Source organism: Lactuca sativa, chromosome 5, assembly GCF_002870075.4.
Source record: "Lactuca sativa cultivar Salinas chromosome 5, Lsat_Salinas_v11, whole genome shotgun sequence".
Taxonomy (NCBI): Eukaryota; Viridiplantae; Streptophyta; class Magnoliopsida; order Asterales; family Asteraceae; genus Lactuca; species Lactuca sativa.
In genome coordinates, this window is record NC_056627.2 from 15,352,490 (window position 1) to 15,358,509 (window position 6,020).

Below are 6,020 nucleotides of genomic sequence, written 5' to 3' on the forward strand. Positions count from 1 at the left end.
TCTCGGGAAGGAAGGTCTAATTATGAGCTTTACGGTTAGCAAAGGGTCATTTAGAGTTTAGAGTCACGAGTCGAGACCCACAATAGGAAATAAGTGTGGGGTGCATCGTTAGAGAGGGAAGAGTTATCGAAGAGTCCTAAGTTGTTGCAATTAGAAGCGTCTTAATTCATTAAGAGGTTGGTAACGAGTCCAAGTTGAAAAAAGAAGCAGAAGACTTTATTTCTTGACTGCCCAGGTTTCACTACGTGGTACACCTTTACACGTCGTGAATCAAAACTCAATGGAATTTAAAAATACTCATTTTGGCGACATCACGACGTGTTCCTTATTTTCACGTCATGATTAGTTATTTTTCACAAAATTAAAATCCATTGACACATTTTAGTTTTCGGTTCACCACGTTTCTTCTTGGGATCATTATGAAGATTTTTATGGCTCGTTTCCTCTCCTATATGATGTGGCATATGCTTTTCTGCATTGTTCTTCATGTGTAGGGGGTCGTAAAAGGAATTTTAATTGGAAAATTAAAAATTTCTAGATTAGGAAAATTTAAAAATTTATAAACATGAACAAAATGCACCATTGGGAGGGGCTCATTTTGGAGGAGACATGTCTGGATATTTTGATCAATTATCCTTGAGCACTAATCGGATCGGGGGTACAATGGAGAATATGGTACGACATTTCCAAATTGAGCAACCACCATATTTGGGGAGTCACTACCCCGTTTTCCTGACATGGAGCTCTTATCAACAACTGAGGGGAGATGGAGAAGGACCAAGTGGAACTCAAGGACATGAAGATGATGATTGATCTCTTTATTTTAGTTTGATTGGGTTTTTGTTTAGTTTTATTTTGGTTTGAACTTTTTTAGTTTGTTGAACTCTTGTTAAACTATAATGTTACTTTTATTTTTCCTTTGGTTGATATGTTTTCAGAATTGCTAAGGAGTCTCGGGAAGGAAGGTCTAATTATGAGCTTTACGGTTAGCAAAGGGTCATTTAGAGTTTAGAGTCACGAGTCGAGACCCACAATAGGAAATAAGTGTGGGGTGCATCATTTGAGAGGGAAGAGTTATCGAAGAGTCCTAAGTTGTTGCAATTAGAAGCGTCTTAATTCATTAAGAGGTTGGTAACGAGTCCAAGTTGAAAAAAGAAGCAGAAGACTTTATTTCCTGACTGCCCAGGTTTCACTACGTGGTACACCTTTACACGCCGTGAATCAAAACTCAATGGAATTTAAAAATACTCATTTTGGCGACATCACGACGTGTTCCTTATTTTCACGACATGATTAGTTATTTTTCACAAAATTAAAATCCATTGACGCATTTTAGTTTTCGGTTCACCACGTTTCTTCTTGGGATCATTATGAAGATTTTTATGGCTCGTTTCCTCTCCTATATGATGTGGCATATGCTTTTCTGCATTGTTCTTCATGCCTTGGAGATTTGCATCCTGTTTATTGAAAATTGAAGTTTCGATTCCATATTTTATTGCACGCATTTTATTGGCGCGTTATACATTTCATGAGACCAAGATCCAAGTTCCTATCTAGAGGGAGTCCAAATTCAAGAAGCACATTTTATCCACACAATTGAAGTTCGATCCTACCACTTCTATCCCAGGGGAGTCTGTTCCTTTTTCTCCCTTTTATTGTTTTTAATTATTTTATGCATACAATGAGGGCATTGTATGTAATAAGTGTGAGGTAAGGGGTCGAAAAAGTAAATTGCTAGAAATAGGTAAATTTAAAATTTTTCATAGGTTTGCAATAATAATCTAATAATTAGATCTAGTAATAATTTGAACTTACGTTGCTAATGTTGCATGGGGTGATCCGATGAGAGCTCAAATGTTTAGTTGAGCCAACATACGTTATAGTGTATTTGTGACCTCTGATATTGCCATATTTATACCTATTTTTAGGCAATATTTGTTGACATTTTTATTAATAAGTTGGTAATATATATGTTTAGAATAATGGTACTTATGTCTTTAAATTGTTATTTGAAGTCAATTAGAAGTATTTTCGAAGAAAGGGACCAGATTTGACAATTCATGGAACATTGGAGGCTTGGAGTGCAAAAGATAAAGAAAGCCACTGAATTCGCTAAAACCACGACGTGGCAGAGTAAACCACGACGTGGCATGAGTATTCTAGAAGACAAGATTACGTAAAGAAGGAGTCCTTGCCCGGTACGAATTACTTAAAAAACCACGACGTGGTAGAGATAACCACGACATGGTACGAGATTTTTCACAATACATATATACTCTTGAACCCTACGATTGGGGGGGGGGGGACTTTGGCTAGCTTAGAGGGGTTCCTAGAGACGAATTTAAGAGGAGAAAAAGATCTGGAAGCAGGTTCTAACACCAAGGAAGAAAGAGTTCATAAATTGGTTCATAGTTTGGTACACTTTAATATGTTTTGGATTATAGAATTTGTTTGTTTAGCTGTTAATATGTCCAGCTAAATCTAGCTGCTTCTGTTAGCTAGTGAAGGTGGAACTCATGGTTTGAATGCATTAGATTTGACTTTATTTGTTGGTTATATGCTTGTGTTGATTGATTTCACCTAGCATGTTTAGTTAATGATTTAATTGCTTTAAATTCTTGTTCTGTGTAGTTAGTGAACACAAATCTGCATGAATATGAATACCTAATAACAAAGTGAACACTAGTTTATTAGAGCTAAGATCAAACCAATCTTAGATAAGTAATTGAATCATTGAATTAAGCTGTGTTAGAGAATGCATATTATGACTGTAATTGTGTTTTGATTAATCAATCTTCATAGCTCCAATCTTATTTAATAATTGATTATGTGTTAACTATTGTGTGACCATACTTAGAATTACATGAATTGATTAATAATTAGTAGGTTTAGAACTAAACTGCTAATACTTCTTAAATTGGTAACCAACGGTAATAGTCTTGACTAATGTATAACCATTGAGTGAAAGTGGATTCGACCTAACAGATGTATTTTGTTTATTGATTGAGTTTTTGTTAAAGAATTAAGTTCATCTAAACTTGCAAAATTAGATACAAACCATTTTTAGCTTATTAATAATTAGATTAATTTAGTAGTGAATATATTAATTAATAACACCGTTCCCTGTAATCGACACCCAACTTACCTAAGCTATACTGTAATCTGACTAGGTACACTGCCTATAAGTGCATAGTTAGTCTAAGTTTGTTAGGTTATAAATATTAAAATTAGTGGGTACTTTCGTGCACATCAAGTTTTTGGCGTCGTTGTCGGGGAACGGCATAGTTTATTAATTTATTTGCATTAGGTTAATCGATCCTTTCTATGGGGTAAAACCCGCAAAAAGTTAATTTTCCAGCAAGATTTAATTTTTTTTCATTTCAGAGAACACGACGTGGCCAGATAAGTGCCCAGACGTGGTTTCTGAGAATTCTAGTTTCTTTTAGTTCTTAGTTTATTTTTCTATTTTAGTCCAGTTTTACGTTTATATTCTGTTTAGTTTACAGGAGTTCATGAACAGAGGCTCTAACACACCTTTGGTGCCACCACTCGAAGATCCCGAGTCTACTCTACACAAGAATAAGAACAAGAACGCAAAGGAATATCACACGCCAAAGAAGACGCCACTGCAAGAGTTCAAATCAGTGTTCTCAAAGAAATCGGGGAAGAAAGTGGGGGAGTCAAGTTCATCCTCAAAGAACAAGAGCAAGCTTGAACACTTGGATCAAATACCCGTCCAAACCGAATCCGAATACGATACATAGCCTGAATTTGAAGAACATACGAGCGAACCCGAGAACGAGCCAAGGAACGAGATGGCAGACATTGAGGAGATGTCCATGGGAGCTTACAAGAAGCGGATCCGAGAAGGTGTCAGTCCCGGTTTAGTCTAACCTGCAATACCTGCCACTGGCACATTCGAGCTGAAGGGGCACATCTTGACTGCATTGAAGGATATCCCATTTTATGGGAAATATCATGAGGATGCTTTTAAGCATCTAGATGAAGTCAATGACATTGCGGATTACTTTAATGTCCCAAATGTCAATAGAAACACTGTCTTGCTCAGAATGCTTCTCATTACTTTTAAGGGAGCTGCTAAAGAGTGGTTAAAATCACTTCCACCGGGTACAATCACCACTTGGGCTCAAATGCGTGAGCAATTTCTTGACCAGTTTTGCCCACCATCCAAGATAGCAAAACTCAAGAAGGCAATAGCCAACTTTGAACAACAACCGGGGGAGTCATTATACGAAGCATGGGAGCGGTACAAGGGCTTGCTCATAAATTGCCCTCAACATGATCTAAATGTGCAACAAGAGATGTCAATTTTCTATGATGGGGTCAACATTATGACAAGAAAACTCCTTGATTCTCAAGGACCTTTAACAAAGAAAAGTCCAAGGGAGGTTAAGGTGCTAATTGAAGAATTCGTGAAGCACTCTCGTGAGTCAAAGGCGGTGGAGGGGCCCAAACTGAAGAAATAGCAACCATGATGACTATGCTAAGTAATATGGACCGGAGGTTGACACAAATGGACCACTCAATTCATGCCATAAGAGTTGGTTGCGAGAGGTGTAGTGGTCCACACTTCACCAAGGACTGCAATTTAGATGAGTTTGGGAATAGAAAGCTCAAGTGTGCTACTCGAGTGGGGACAAGTATGATGAATACTGGAGGAAACCAAAGAAAGAGTGGCTTCCATATGAAGAATTTAAGAAGCAAAAAGAAGAGAAGTATAGGCAAACAAGCCGAGGTTTCTACCAAAAGGAGCAGCCGCCAGCTGAGAAGAAACCCGATCTAGAGACCATGTTGATGAAGTTTATGGAAGCCTCGGAAAAGAGACACGAGGCTACTGATTCTGCTATTAATGAACAACGAACTTTGGTAAAGAATCATCATGCATTGATGGTAGAACAACAAGCTTTAATAAAAAAATCAACAAGCCTCCATTAATAATCTTGAAGGGCAACTTGGTCAACTAGCCACTCTGGTTCATGAGAAGTTCTCCCCGAAAAATCCTGAAATGAAGACCCAATCTCATGTAATGGCTATAGATACGGAAGAAGAGGCCATCTCTGAGTTCCTGGAGACGAATTTCAGAGGAGAAAATGATTTAGAAGCTGGTTCTAACACCAAGGAAGAAAGAGTTCATAAATTGGTTCATAGTTTGGTACACTTTAACATGTTTTGGATTATTGAATTTGTTTGTTTAGCTGCTAATATGTCCAGCTAAATCTAGTTGCTTCTGTTAGCTAGTGAAGGTGGAACTCATGGTTTGAATGCATTAGATTTGACTTTATTTGTTGGTTATATGCTTGTGTTGATTGATTTCACCTAGCATGTTTAGTTAATGATTTAATTGCTTTAAATTCTTGTTCTGTGTAGTTAGTGAACACAAATCTGCATGAATATGAATACCTAATAACAAAGTGAACACTAGTTTATTAGAGCTAAGATCAAACCAATCTTAGATAAGTAATTGAATCATTGAATTAAGTTGTGTTAGAGAATGCATATTATGACTGTAATTGTGTTTTGATTAATCAATCTTCATAGCTCCAATCTTATTTAATAATTGATTCTGTGTTAACTATTGTGTGACCATACTTAGAATTACATGAATTGATTAATAATTAGTAGGTTTAGAACTAAACTGCTAATACTTCTTAAATTAGTAACCAACGGTAATAGTCTTGACTAATGTATAACCACTGAGTGAAAGTGGATTCGAACTAACAGAAGTATTTTGTTTATTGATTGAGTTTTTGTTAAAGAATTAAGTTCATCTAAACTTGAAAAATTAGATACAAAACCTTTTTAGCTTATTAATAATTAGATTAATTTAGTAGTGAATATATAAATTAATAACACCGCTCCCTTTGATCGACACCCGACTTACCTAAGCTATACTGTAATCCGACTAGGTACACTGCCTATAAGTGCATAGTTAGTCTAAGTTTGTTAGGTTATAAATATTAAAATTAGTGGGTACTTTCGTGCACATCAACCTCTTTTAT

The 6,020-nt window shown here is 36.4% G+C and overlaps 1 non-coding gene across 1 annotated transcript; it reads right to left on the reverse strand.

The window, feature by feature from the left end:
• Positions 1-4,199: 4,199 nt before the first annotated feature.
• LOC111878112 (small nucleolar RNA R71) lies at positions 4,200-4,306 on the reverse strand. Its single transcript, XR_002845623.1, has one exon. It is a non-coding gene; the product is annotated as a small nucleolar RNA R71 (small nucleolar RNA).
• Positions 4,307-6,020: the final 1,714 nt, after the last annotated feature.